Below are 15298 nucleotides of genomic sequence, written 5' to 3'. Positions count from 1 at the left end.
AACAGAGTTTGTGGAAAAGAGAGAAAGGTGTTCCCCAAAGTGTTTAATTGTTTATGGCGACTTGACTTCACTGTCAGGCAACCAAGAAAATGTAAATTTGATAAATGCTATCCGGTGGTACACAATGATTCTTTCTCACCAGCTATTTAGCAAATACAATTAAATACTTCATCTTCTTCCATTTAACAGCTGTATGTTACATGCTTTACTGGAAGATAATATCTAAATGCTTAATAGTTGACACAGATGCTGATTTCCAAAACTAAAGGAAGTCTTCTAATGATGTTTACAAAACCAACTCACTTTCCCAGGAGGGATCTGATTTAAGGAGGCATCAGCACCAGGACAAGTTCCAATGCATTTTCAGTACTCATATTTGCACTACTGTAAGGTCACTAAGTGTTCAGAAAGCCCTATCCAGTGTCCTCCACTCTATTTCAAATGCTTCATTGCATGGTATGAGTCCTATCACCCCGCTGATTAAATAAAGTATCTGTACACTTTCTTTGTGTGTTCTGAGCAAATATACTGAAATTATTTGTACTACAATTTAAAACTATGATCCAGTAGATGGAAAAGTGCAAAGATTGAAAACTACAGTATATGGTGAAAAACTCACAGCTGCACTTACAGATTAAAGACCTATTATTTTTTTCAGCTATGTAACCAGGTGAATGCACCACCAATATATATTTATTTCAGTCAGTGTAGTTGGGCAGCAGCTGCACTGGAGAACCTGGGCTCAGAAATGGGGTCTAGTTTTGTGCTGTCCGGACCCAAGCCCCTCATTATGATGGTGGCTGAGGGAAGAAGCATGGGTCACTGCCGGAATGAATGTTAGCTCCCATTCACTGCAGAAGGGCATGCATTATTAGTCTGAATATTTACTGCAGTATGAGATATTTCAGTGGGTAGCACTACTTCAGATCACAGTCAGTCCAAGATCTCTGGAGGATGCTGTCAGATATTTCTATTTCTGTGCCCCTCAAAGAAATACAAAGGCCGTAGGATGAGAACTGAAAAGCAAGTGAAAGAACACAGAACATGCAGTTCCTGAAGTAACCATGGATCATCCAGGTTGCTCATAATAAGGCAGAGCATTAACAACAGCATGTTCGCTAACATCAGTGACTTTACTGTGAATGAGCAGTAGCAGTGCATTATGTCTGCAAGGGGGAACCATAATTGAGAGTTGCCTGTCTTTTTGGCTGTTTTCATTCATAGGGCATCTTATGCATCAGAAATGCAATCCTATGCCTTCATAGATTGCAGAGCAGTGCTTCTGAATGCTCCTGATACGTACTGAGCAGAAACTAAAGGGTGGGTCTGGTGAAGATTGCTGTGCTTCTGGGAGAAGAGCCCAGGTAGGAAGACAAGGTGCCACCCAGGTGTCCGGTAATTGCTAAGGTTAGTAACACATGCTGTTTCTCAGGTGGCCAACATTTGTGTGTTCTGTATTTGGAGAAGGTGCAGTTGGTCATTGTGAATGTTTAAGCTAGGTTGGTTTGCTTTTTTTTTAATTTTGTTAACTTTGTCCAAGAACTGCCTCAGAAACTGACTGCTGATCATAGATGAAGAACAAAGCATTCACTTTCATGGTTCCTTGATGTTTCCTGACCACCAAGTGCCATGGACCAAAAGCTCTGCTTCTCCTGAAACAGTTGTTGCTGGTAGTGACGTGTTAGCTGGGCACCTGAGAATGAAGTAGTGCCCATCTCCTGCTGCCTGTCTCCTGTGCAGGTGAAGAGCTGCGGCTGGTGAGAGCACAGGGCTCTCTCTCGGCCTTTGCCCTCCCTTTCAGGTTGGATGTTAGCAAAAATTTCTTCATGGAAAGAGCGGTGAGGCACTGGCTGCCCAGGGAGACTGGGGAGTCACAGAGTCTGGAAATATTCAAGAACCGCTTAGATGTGGCACTGAGGTACTCAGCCACAGCGGGATGAGCTGGTTGGAGTTGGTGATCTTAATGGCCGGGGACCCGCATCCCCCACGCAGAGCGCGGAGCGGGGCGGAAACAGCCCCGCTGTTTGTTTTCGACTGCACCGTGCACGCCCACATGCAAATCGCCGCGTCCCCGCCCCTCAAACATCGGCGTTGTCCCTTGCTGCGGGAGGAGAGGGAAAAAAAAAAAAAAAAAAAGAAGAAGAAGGAGACAGGAAAAAGTGGATTGTGAGAGGAAAAAAAAATATTAAAAAGAAGAAGAAAATAGAGAAGAGGGAGAAAAGAGAAAAGGAAAAAGGATTCCAGGGGCTCACCAGCCGTGGAAGGGGCGGGCGGTACCGCCCCGCCGCGGGCTGTCCCGCGCTGTCCTATAAAGACACGTTTGAGGGACGCGAGCGCCTGGGAGCGGGGCTGTTGTTGGGGCCGGAGGTGGAAGGGCTGTGCTTGGGAGAAGTGGAGCGAAACGAGGCCGGGCGAGGCGGCTTGGCTCTGTGCGGGACCGAGGGCGGCTGCCCGGGGAACTCCGTCCCGGAGGTAGGCGCGTTGCAACACGGGCAGTAGTTGAGGTGACGGCGCCGCAGGTCCCTGCTTTTCCTGGAGCATCGGTATGGGGAGGGGGTAAAGAGGCGATTGACTTTTTTATTATTTCTTTTTTCCCTTTTATCTTTTTCCTTACATAGCATGACTTTTTTTTTTTTTTTTCTTTCCAGAGAGTGTGTTTATATTATTGTCGTTATTTTATTCTAACCGATCCCCGGCGGAGCGGTTCTGCCTTGGTAGTGCTCGCGTAGGGTGGCTTCAGCTCCCCAACACTCGCCCCAGCCCTAGTAGGCACCTTAAGGTAACGAGGGGCTCCCATCCCCTTCGCGCTTATGGGGAATTAGATGTCGCCGCGCGCGGCGGGAGGAGCCCAGAATGTATTTAAAAAAAAAAAAAAAAAAAAGACAACGAAATCAGTCTTGTTGCTTTTGTGATGGGCACGAGGCTCGACCGCTTGCAACAAATCTCACTTCGTGGCTGTTGAAAATCGTGCATTGCGTCGTTGCAGCCTATTGTCAGCCCCCTGCAAAGCGCTGCTTCTTGGTTTTGGATGCCAAGTTCTTAAGTCCGACAGGAAAGATACTTCGATTGCAAACTGAAAGATTCTGTTAAGCGCTGCTTTTTGTCTTTGTTGTGTATTCCCCCCTCCCCCCACCCACCTCGAACCTGGAGCTGTTAGGCTTGAAGACTTCAGGGCTGTATAGGTCAGTTTGGAAGATCGAAGCTGATCTTTAGTCTGTTTGAAGAGTTGTTAGCAAAGCCAGAGATGTAAACACGTGCAGACACGCTTAGCTGAATTGGAGCCCGTTTTGAAAATTATTAGTATAGCTTAATGCATTAAGATGCAGTTAAAAAACAGCCTTCAGAGATGGGTTTGTGCTTGTGCAGCAGGGAACAGCCGTATCTTGGGCACGCTCCATTAGCAACAGATGTTGTCTTGAGACTTATCCTAAGTGAGCAATTCCGCTGTATTTTGAATAGGGGTAATGGTTATAAACGCACGGTGCGCATGCTTGCTGTTTGGTACAGCTTGTGGTGCTGCCGACTGGGAGCGGAGTTGCACGCCGAGATGTTCCTGTGCAGCGCGGTGTGGTTCTGGCGATGTCACTGCAGGCTGTAGAGAGCAGCCTGGTGTGAGGAACTGTTGCCTTCACCTGCAGTGCTTCACAGCCTTGTTTGTCTGTCACTCGTAGTTCACGAGGGTTGGTGATGGAGCAAGTTACAGGTCATCTCATTCCAAGCTGTGGGTAGAAGATTTGTAGCCTAGAAAGCGAAAGTTGCATAGTATAACTGAAATTAAACTTTGAAAACTGGGATTGTCTCATGCTAGAAGATAATAAAAACGTGCTCACTGGAGCTGTTTTTTGGGGTATTTGTTGTTTGCAAGAGATGTGTCTGCCCTTACTGTAATTGGAGTGCTACTGGCCCCAACTGCCTGCATAACTTTCCCTTGATGTATTGTGTTGAAGCTGAATGGTATTTTGTGTGAAACAAGCACCTCAAGTGCTATTCTACCTAAGACCTGTGGCATTTGCAGGAGTCTTGGTAGCCTTTTGCTGTATCGGTCCCAGCTTTCCTTCAAACACAGCACTAGTATAGATGGATATGGTGAGAGCCTCGTAACGGTCTCTTCACCCAGTGGGACTGGAGTGTGTTTATAGACAGGTTTGTCATAGGCTGATGCTAGCCAACCCATTTTGTCTTCAGAAACCTCTACAGTGCAATTCTGTCAATGCGAGCAGAGATCTGATCTGGCCCTTCTCCATCCTTCCACCACAGAGTGCGTGGAAGTGGTTCCTGATGAGGTGTTGAACTGCAGAAGTTGAAGGGACTTGAGTTTATTTTCAAATAAAGGAAAAGATCCGGTAATATTATTGTGGCCTTTGTTCTGGAAGTAGCCTGTTCTCTACTTCTTGGGCCTCAACGTTGCTGTGTGAGCATAAAGCAGTCCACGGATGCTGTAATAACATCTTTGTGTCCTGAGGAAAGCAGCTCTGGACCTTCTACATAAGTTCTAGGCTAGCACATTCAATGCCTCATGCCTGAATCAGGCGTACAACTCAGGATGTGGGTTCTCCCTTGCCTGCCTCTGCAGAACTTAACTGGCAGAGGGGGGCCCGCAGAAAGAACTAGGGCAGGAGCAAGACCAGGCCTCGGCCTATCCTCTTGTTGCTGGATGGGATCGGCTCTGCTTCTGTTTATCATGTGTGCTGCACCAGGCAGGCACAGTGCTCCTTAGGGTGTGGTTTCTTGAGAACTTTAATCTAGTGTAATTGCAGGTTGCTGATGAGCCGCTAATGGTCCTGCTTCACTTCCTCCAAGTGCTAAGTCCCTCCCCCACATTTCGCTCTTTGGGCTGGTGCTGTAGTTCACCAGCCCAGGATGAGCAAACTTAAAATGAGCTTTTTATCTCTGAGTTTCCAGATGAGGGAGGGGTGGAAGGGTTGAAAACATTTTTAGCTGGGTGATTCTTTGGTATCCTGTACTCAGATTGTGGATTTATGAATGCACAAAGATAACGAGAGGAGTGAAGCAGAAGCGGAACCAGACTACTACTTTAAGTAACCTTGGAGCAGAAACCATGATGTTTATGTAGGTCTCCTATGTCAGGTTTCTCCAAATCCTGAAATAATGCCATGGTTGACCATACACAATCATGTTTCTATTAGACTGATTATTCCTAGTGTCTACCCCTATGTGTGGCTGGAGTTAGGACCTGCTGTTTGATAAAATACTTTTTATATGTCCTACTTTCCAACTTCACCTGAGGCTGCCAGGACACTGCCTACTCTCTCCAGGTCTAACGTTGTAGAAAGTTGCTGAATTGTTGTCTTTGAGATTATCATTTTTGTCTGCTGAATATTTGAATCCTGAGTTCTTGAAAGTGTGTTGTGTAGTTATCTAGAGCAGTTGTGGTTACTGGTATAAAGGATAAGGATTATACATACCATGATAAGACTCTACTTGTAGTATTGAGATGCTTGCCTTAAAAACTCAAAACATTTCATGTTCTGTAGCTGCGCTACTGTCATGCTACTGACTGTAGGAAGGCTGTAATGATTAGCTCAGAAGAATTACGGACTAAAATACCTTCTTTTTTAGGTATGTTTTTCTAACAGAAAGTAACAGTAAAGCCCTTTTTTTTAATTGCTTGTTATAAGGCAGAAAATATGTGAGCTTGTCTCATGTAAGGGTGAGACAGAGTAGGATGAAAAACTGTTGATGCAGCTTTTCTCAGACAACGAACTAATAGTGTGGGGAAAAAATAGGAGCATTCAGATCTTAATATTTGAGTTATTAGTGAAAGGACTTGATCACAGATTTTAAGAAGAATGTACATCAGTCTGAATGGTATAAACATCTATATAAAAGCTGACCTTTTTCCTCTTCTGTTATTTTCTGGAGGAGTATTGCTTAGCAGAGCTCTTTCTATCTAATCCAATAAGAGATCCGTTTGTGTAGCACTAACTTTGTTAGGGAATGATTGTCCTTAGCCAGAAAGAGGAGAACCTTTCCAAGACTGTTCTGGTTTGAGCTAGATAGCAAGGTTGGTCTTTGGGAAAGAGCAAACAAAGCCAGAGCCTCTGACCACACAGTTCAGAGATCATTCTGTAGATCTGACTTCCCTTCTAGCAGGCAGTACTGTGTGGGAGATAAAGAAGTGGCCCAAACCAGGCACCGCCCTGTTTCCTTGGCTCTGTGGAAAAGATCTGAAATTTTATTTATCCATTTCCTAGTGAAAGGCTATTACTGGAAGATGGAATGCAATCCATGCAATTAATATTCATTAGCATTCTTGTTACTGAGCTAACAGCCAAAATTAAGGCACGTGTACAGTCTCAGAGCGACAGTGGTGGCAGTCAAGTCCTTCCAAAGCAGGACCCAAGGACCATGATAAGCTGTTTTCTACTAGCAGTTCCTGTCTCATGGTGACATGCTTCTTTTCCCTGATTCAACATTAATGATCTTTTATGATCTCATATTTATAATATATTCCACAATGTAAGAGTCAGTGTGTTTTCTCTCAGCTGCAGCATTGTGGCTTTTTCTTTTGTAAAGAGTAGTTAGTTGTGCTGGTCGTGTCGACAACCAGGTTTAAACCCCAGGTTTCCAGATATTGTTGCTGCTTTTGCAGGTGTATTCTTGTGCCTTCAGAAGAAACAAGCGAATTATTAGACATGGATCTGATCCATGTCTATAAATATCTGAGAAGCAGGAGGCAAGAGGATGAGGCTGGACTCTTTTCAGCAGTGTGTGGCAATAGGATGAGGGGAAATAGCCACAAACTGAAGCATACGAAGTTCTGCACAAATGTGCATGAGAACTTCTTCACAGTGAGGGTGACAGAGCACTGGAACAGGCTGCACAGAGAGGTTGTGAACATCTACAGAGAGGGAGACTTCAAGACCCACCTGAATCCTACCTGTGAAACATGGTCTAGGGAGCCTGCTTTAGAAGGGAGGTTAGACTAGATGATCTCTAGAGGTTCCTTCCACCCCCTACAATTCTGTGATCCTGTGATTATACATACATTTTGTCTGAGATGTATACATGGAGAATATGTTTATGGATGTGTCAGTGGCTTTTTTTCTCTTCCCTATATTGTACTTATGCTGCCATAACAGGAGTTTTGGTATAACTGCTGGTGGAAAGCAGAATTGGGACCAAATTTGATTGGATTTAAAAACCTAACAATTTGCTCACACTATAAAACAGCAGCAAACTTTCATGTGTACAGAAGCATGGACATTTCTTTCTGATGGAGACAAAGTTGAAAATCTAGTTTTCTCCTAGGTGAGTGCATTTCTGTTTATTAAACTAATTTCACTCCAGTGTAATTCTCTGCATCATTAAGGATTTCTTGAGCTCAACAGAAAATGTATGGCTTGGAACTTGTATCCATTAACAACTTCCAGAACTATTTTGATTACATTTCTCTTACAAGCTTACTCTCTTCCTTCTGGCGTTTAATGACACTTCTGCACCCCCTGGAGTGCCTTCCATTCTGAGTCCTTTGCTTGAAACTGAATAGGCCAAATCTTCACTTTTGTGCTTAGTCACATTGTTGGAGCAAACTAGTGGACCTCTGACCTGAAGCACACATGAAGATGTGTAGCTTAGGTATGAACAAATTGTCACCTTTGGCTCATTACATCAGCATGTGCACGGTATTAAAATATGTGTACTGTAGCTTGTTTCACATATGTTCACTGGCTTGTTGGCCCTAATGAGAGTATGAGTTGACCAATTAGAAGTGAGGAATATAATCTGTGTGAATCAATTTGTTTCTGTGGATTAGGCAGAAAAAAAAAAAGTGATTTGCACACAGCTTTTTGGCTGTGCTCCCAGATAGGTGCCTAGTGCCATACCTGTCACAACAGACACACAGTCTTCATTCTTATCATGTATGCCAATTATTTTTGTTTCCTTCTATTAGTAACTTTAGAGATAAGCGGTTATTGAACCTCATCAGTTGCCAAGATTGAGCAGAAATTCATTTCTCTTTGAAGTGAACTGTCATTACTTTCAAAAGCACCTGGATTCCTGTTTTCCACTTTACTGAATTACTGCCTACTGGGTCTGTGCAATTAGATGGTTAGCGATATGAGAGCTGAAGTCTTCTTTGGGTCTGCCTGATGCGGGGTTTTAAAGATCAAACTCTACTCACGCTGACATCTATTGCAAAATACAACCTTTGCTAACTTTATTTTGACAACGTCATTTCCTTGCATTGAGAAGCATTGAATTCATTGAAGGCTGTTTCTTGGCTGAGGCTTTTCTGCATAGTTGAGGGATATTTTCTGTTGTTGTTTTATCTTCAATAACCTATATCTTTGAGACAGATATCAGTGTAGTTGTGTAGATACTAGGCTTCACAGCCAGCTTGTTCCTTATGCTTGTGAGTCCTAAAGGCACCAGAAGGATGTTTCACACAATATAAGTCATGTTGAGTTCTGCTTTGTGGTGGACACATGCTGTTTCATGACATGCTGGTCCCAGATGGCAAAGACTGAGAGGAGAATAACAGTGAAATGTCCCTGTTGTTACAGGGTAGAGATACATCTCAAATTACAGTACCAATCTTCACTGGTTTGTTTGTGTCCTTGCCTTCCCCTGGGATCTAAGAGTAAGCTATCAAAATAAAATATAGGAGAAGATACTCTTTTGCAAAGAAATAAAAATAAAATTATGGAAGTGATGGCAAGGTGTGGTAGCTTGGTTTAGGAGATTATACAAGCACCCCAGTGATATTCCTGCCATTCCACAATAGGAATGTATATCACCTATCAGTATACACAGTCTTAAGCCAGATCTATAGCTGATTCATGTAGATAAAGGGATTCAGTGACCAGGGCATACTGAGCAGGGGATGGTTTTTCTAGCTAGCACTCTGAGCTCATTGGTTTCCTTTCCCAAAAGCTGGGGAGGCTCATGGCTTTCTTCAAGGAGTTCTGTGTTTCTTGTCTTGTAGGCAGCTGCCAAGCAGAAAACTACCTTCTGCAAAGTGAAATGCTTAATCCTTTTTCACATTTGAGACTATAACGTCTGTAAACAGGATGCATCAGCAGGAGGAAAAAATGGCTGAGGCCGTGTAAAACAGCTTTTTGCCGACTGTGCTGACAGCACTATATTTGTTCAGAGATCAAAGCCTGATGGCATGAATTGAGCTTAAATGTCACAATTACTATTTTAGCAGGATGTTCTACTACTTCTAGATTCCACTACAGAAAAGAGCTCATTCTTTCAGATAAAACAAAACAAAAAAAAAAAAAAAAAAAGCACAAAACCAAGATATTACAGACTATGGATTTTGGACATGGGCCATGATAAAGCAAGCAAACTTTTTTTTCAGGAAGGAAGTGAAGCTGTTCACTGTAATAGGAAGATTGAAATGTTTCACAACTTTCCTCTGGAAATTGATTGGCTTTTTTTAAGTACTAAAATAAATGGCTGCATTTCATCTTGAGGTATTATATTTGATATTTAAGTAATTCCTCTTGTTGGAGTCCCTGACACAGTCCTTTGCACAGCTTTTTTTTTAATCAATCCAGCTGCAGGGCATGCAAACTCAACTTCTTTTGCAGTGGAGGTGCTCTTGTTTTCACCATTTCACCTTTTGAACATGCTAGAATTAATGAGATACAGTTGTTGTGATCATTCTGGTAGGAAGACCTTGCTCCAGTATGATCTGGGACAAGGATTCAAAGCAGCTTGGTGTGTTCTGTCACAGGGGAAGTTTCTAAGCATCAGCCCTTTCTGAAACTGTGGCTGTGCTGACTTTGGAAAGTGTAGTCCTGTTTGTATTACAGAGTACTTGTAGGCTGGTGCTCAGGCTTTGGGAGAATATCTCTTGTGGTATCACAGAATTGTAGCGGGTGGAAGGGAACTCTAGAGATCTATTCCAGCCACCCTGCCAGAGCAGCTCCCTAGACCAGGTTGCACAAGTAGGTGTCCAGGTGGGTCTTGAATGTCTCCAGAGAAGGAGACTCCACCACCTTTCTGTGCAGCCTGTGCCAGTGCTCTGTCACTGCACTGTGAAGAAGTTCCCACAAATTTGTTTGCTTCAGTTTGTGGCTATTTCCCCTATCGCCACACACTCCTGAAGAGTCCAGCCTTATCCCTTTGCCTCCTACTCCTCAGAGATTTATAGATGTGGATCAGGGCCCCTCTAAATCTTTTTTTTTTTTTCAAGGCTGAACAGACCCAGATCTCTCAACCTTTCCTCATAAGGGAGGTGCTCCATGCCTTTTATCATCTTTATTGCCCTCTGCTAGACTCTTTCCAAGAGATCCCTGTCTTTTTTGTACTGGGAAGCCCAGAACTGGACACAATACTCCAGTTGACGCCTTACCAGGGCAGAGTAGAGGAGGAGGATCACCTCTGTTGACCTGCAGGCCATGCTCAATGTACCCCAGGATGCCATTGGCCTCCTTGGCCACAAGGGCACACTGCTGGCTTATGGCCAGCCTGTAGTCCACCAGGACACCAAGGTCCCTGTCCTCAAAGCTCCTCTCCGGCAGGTCTCCCCCCGAAGCCTGTACTGGTGCTTGTGGTTATTCCTCCCTAGGTGCAAGACTCTACATTTGCTCTTGTTAAACCTCATCTGGTTCCTTTCTGTCCAGGGCTTGCTGAATGGCAGCACAGCCTTCTGGCATGTCAGCCATTCTTCCCAGCTTTGTATCATCAGCAAACTTGCTGAGGTGGATTCTGTCTGCTCATCAAGGTCATTGAAGATGTTGAACAGGACCAGACCCAGCACTGACCCCTGAGGAACACCTCTAAGTACCTGCCTCCAACTGGACTCTGTGCCATGGATCACAACCCTCTGAGCTCTGCCAGTCAGCCAGTTCTCAGCCCACCTCATTGTCCATTCATCTATTCTACACTTCCTCAGCTTTGTTATAAGGATGTGGTGGGAGACATTGTCAAATGCCTTGCTGAAATTGGGGTGGACTAATCCACTTTCCTCCATCCACCCAGCCAGTAATTACATCTGTCATGGTTTTATGATTTTTGGCATCCACATCATAACAACATGTAGTGTATTAAGAGTTAAAGAGTTAATGCTCCAGCTCTGTGGATCATCGATAGTTATGAATATACCTGTCTCAGAAGAGAAGAACTACATTTCCTAGAGGACTGTGTGGTGCTTTGCATTCTTCCGTGTTTATGCTCAGAGGGAAAGATAAAAGCTGTCTGCAGTCACAGGACACTCCTCCTTTTGGGATGGACTCAGCAGTGGGTGCTCGCTGCCGTCTGCCTTCAGCATTAGCGTAAGGCCTTTGGTTTATCGGACACACTCTCTTGCTTGTTTTGATTTATTAGCTTCAATTCCAATTATATACGATATAATACAATATAATTGTATTGTATATCATTGCTTTCTGATGTCTTATTTAATAAATTAGCTTTCCTCTTCAGATCGTTGCCGCTGTTTTGTTTCTAGGCCTATCTCCCTTTTCCCTTTCCCCCTTCCCCTTTCCTGGGGCGTGGATCTGTGGGTCCCCGCACTAATTGTCACGGAGCTGGGCCGAGTAAAGCCCAGTCCAGTAAAGCATTGACAACATCATAGAAGGTTACTTTATTTCTGGTATATTGCTATGGGCCCACCTGTGACCTAGAAGTACATTTTAGTACTTATGCAGTCAGAAGAAAGAAATTAAAGCTGCTGAAAAGCTCAAGGCCAGAGTTTTTAGTGCTTATGATACTCATTTTGGATAGGACTTCTGAACTGGTCTCTGCTTTGCTATTCATAGCTGGTCTTTCAGAGATACTCAGCACAAAATTTGCTGATGTTTGATTTTTAAAACTTATTATTATAGGCTTATTCCTAGTGCTTAGACTAGGTACCATTAGAAACTCCTTGCAATCTTGTCCAAATGCTTGGGATGCTAGATTTCTGTCCCTAACATCATGTTGTATTAATTCCAGTTCTTGGCAGAGCAAGGTCTGGGCTTCCTTCTCAAGTAATTCCTACTGCAGCAGACAGAGCCTAATACTGGGTTCTTTTATGAGACTAATTGTTTTAATAGCAGCAGTTAAAGCAAATTTTGAGTTGCTGTTTTCTTGTCATGCTGTGCTTAAAAGGAGCAGTCGTTTTCATCCTGCTGTCTCTTAACCTTCTGTGTGGCTCAGCCCCCTTAAACGAAGAGAATTCATCTGTTCGGTGTTATGTAGCTCTGTGTATAAGAATCCTGTCACTGAGTGAGATTAAGTGCCTGGGCTTTCTTTGTGCACTGGTAGAATTCCAAGAAAATGTTCAGTCAGCTTCCCAGTATTTTGGTGCTATCCTTAATGTAAGAGAGTTGTAGAAAGCTTGGCACACTCATCAGGAGGAAAAATGAGTCAAACTGGTTGTGGATTACCATGAAGCTAAATCTGAAAGTGATTCTGTCATACAAATCATTGTTATTTTATAGGGCAGATGGCCACAATGAAAACAACGTGTTAGTTGTTTACGATATTAATAAGTGTTGAATAGCAAGGCGAGAACCTGTTTGCTAGCAAACCTAAGGACAGTATGCATAAGGTGATGTAAACTAATCAAGGACTTTGCCAAGGATTGCCACCCAAATGTTGTTGTTTGTGGTCCTAATTAAATTCTTTCCTGCTGATTCAGAAGCTCTCCAGTCATGTTAACAATGAGCAGATAGATCATATGTACACTGAGTGATTTTGAAGAGGAAGATACGTATCACTGAACTAACTTAGGTAGAGTAGGAAAATTGGCCTGATACTCATCTGGCGACTGGGAAAGAAGTGGAAGTCCTCTGTGGGGCAGTTATGAAAGAATTGCTTTTTTCAGTGTCTGTGTGGCCTCACTGATAATGATCCTGTGTCCATGGCATCAGGCTGTAGGTTCAAAGCTCATACCTCCTCTGCTGACCCTGCATTGCTCTTTATTGCTGCAGAATCTAGCTGTGCTTAAACCAGGAGATAAATGTGTGGCATCTACTGGTTGTGTTTTTATCTCTGCGTTTGCTTTGCTTGAGGCTCCAGGTGAGTTATTTGTCCATGCTGCTAATGTTGTCGATGGCATCTTTTTATAACTTAATTGAGAATATTTGAGTTAGAAGGTGACTTTAAAAGGTCAATGTTGTTATTCCTAGAAAGGTATTATTGTTCTGGTACAGCTTCCCCTCTTCTCTGAATCTCCAGTAGTTTTTAAGTTTTTTTGACTTCTTGAATGATTTTAGATACTTGAATGTCAAATTTGCTCCTATTAGTCTTGCAAGCTTTACATGAGTTGTTCTGATAGTAGAATGGTCTCATACTCTTGATTCTTCATGCACTGTCTGTTTCTGCTGTGGAGATTAGGTTCATAACAGTAGGATAAGTGATTGTTTGCATTTGTCCTCAGCTGCTCTTTGTCAAGCCTAATTTCAACAGCTCTGGAACTAATGCTTCTTCTTCACCTGCCATTTATTGACATTTAGTAGTGAAGTGCTTTTTTCATTTCTGGAAATCATGGAAGTTAAAGAGAAGGATTCCTCTGAGTACTTATCTTGCTTGCTGCTCATTTTCTCTTATAGCCCCAGGCTGTACAAAGTAAATGCATGAGTCTCTTGTCTGTAGCTCCTAATTGGGAAGAAATTATAAGGTGGGATCCAGGTATTCTGCAAGAAAATGGCCAGGATGCTAGAGACCCTGATTTGAGTAGGCTTAATTCTCAGCTCTGGGCTCTAATAAGTGCCTGTACTCCCAAAATTCCCATACAGTTTTCTGATAGTTCGTCTTGTTTGAATCAAAATGTCAGTTTGAGACACACACTTTTCTCTTGCCTTCTGTCATTGTGACCTGATCTCACTTGGTGGCATATGGACCACTGGAGGGACTTTGCTCTTGGATCTGGGCTTTGCAGAGTTGAAATGGCTCTTGATACTGTTTGTTCCATTAAATGCAGTTTGGCGCTATGTGAAGGAAATCGTCATTTCTCAGCCTTCACCAAAATGACCATTTCTGCTTGCAGATTGTGTTCTTTTCCTCAGCTGTCCCATTTCTTTCCAAGAGTAGCTGTTTGATTCAGTAGATACTTAGAAGAAGGATGTTAGTGTTAATCAGATGTACAGTTTTTCATCTGAGTTTGGGTATGTAATGCGCTAGGCCATGCTTGCTTACAGTAGAGGAGCAGTACTGGCTGTAGATGTATGTTGTGCCCAGCAAATAATGCTTTTTTCTTGTTCCCTCAAAGGCATAATCTGTATATATTGGATTGATATTCTCCATGGCTGCTGCTTGGTCTGTGGAGAGCTGCCAGTGGTGCTATCTTTTGCAGTGTGAAAATCTGACCGAAAGGATGAGACAGAAGACCACTAACTGCTTTCATGGCAGCCTGTGAATCTTTGTTAAAAGTGCAGGCTCTTAGCTCTGCGGATGAGGCCTGAGTTTGAGTCGTTGCTGGAGATTCATAGGTTCTATATTCTGCTGCCAGAATCCTGAAATGTTTCGCTCTTGTAAAGTTTAAGTATGCTTTGTTCCCTGTCTATGTAGTTATTTCTTCTCTAGGGGAAAGGTTTTTTTGCCCCCAGAAGAAAGCAAACAGCCGCATTGTTTGCAGAAAGCTGCTTTTGAAGGCTGTTTGTGTTTATTTAGTACAGACACCAGGCATGGGGGTGGGGAATTGATTCTCTTCCACTTGACTTTTTTTTCCTCTTAAAATCTACAGCTGTAGAAATACATAGCTTTGTGTTTAAGTCTGGGTCTGGGGACTCTTGCAGTACCATCTAATGGACTTTCCAGCAGCCATTTTGAATTCTATGGTTGTGATAGTAATTATCTAGACAGGGTTGGTCGAAGTGTTTCAGTGACAACATTTCCAGAGTTCATTTATTCATGTATTCATTTCTTAGAAGTGATTTTTGAAACACTTAGACGGAGTTGCAGCCTTACAGTTCTGGAACTCGCATGGAGTTTCTGCAGTGGGGAGAAAAACTGTCTGCAGATGCAGTCCATGCATGGGACAAGCATGTGGAGACCCTGTACTTTCAGTGTGCAGATGGATGTTGTCGGGGCTGATTTGAGCTGGTAGAGAACATCCTGACCCAGCATTAGAGCTCTTTGAAGAACAAAGCAGGACCCGTAGTCTGGATCCAGGTCAGTTTATCTGCCCCTCATACTCTGAAGTCTACTGATTGTGCAGACTGACCAGCTCTTTTTTATAGTTGGAAGGACAGTCTTCTCCACAGGCAGGGCCTATGGGAAACTCTGTTAAAAGGTCTGAGTGAGCATTTGGATGCTTTTACTTATTTATTTATTTTTGCTTGGTGCATCCTGTGTTTTCTCATGGATTGAAAAGATTTGGAATGCTCAGAAAATAGCA

At 43.2% G+C, this 15298-nt stretch overlaps 1 protein-coding gene across 1 annotated transcript in view; it reads left to right on the top strand.

Annotated features, from left to right (window-relative positions):
- The first annotated feature begins 2398 nt into the window (after nucleotides 1-2398).
- The window catches only part of ABCA1 (ATP binding cassette subfamily A member 1), a 98621-nt gene continuing 85721 nt past the window's right edge, over nucleotides 2399-15298 (top strand). Inside the window, exon 1 of the mRNA XM_065740701.1 lies at nucleotides 2399-2472. The gene's annotated coding sequence lies outside the window, so the exon portion shown is untranslated. The remainder of the gene's footprint in view (nucleotides 2473-15298) is intronic.

This window comes from Cyrtonyx montezumae, unplaced genomic scaffold (genome assembly GCF_038088225.1).
Source record: "Cyrtonyx montezumae isolate F1298 unplaced genomic scaffold, pur_monq_1.0 scaffold_29, whole genome shotgun sequence".
NCBI lineage: Eukaryota > Metazoa > Chordata > Aves > Galliformes > Odontophoridae > Cyrtonyx > Cyrtonyx montezumae.
Note: the sequence above shows the minus strand (reverse complement) of the source record. Positions and strands in the feature narration are given on the sequence as shown.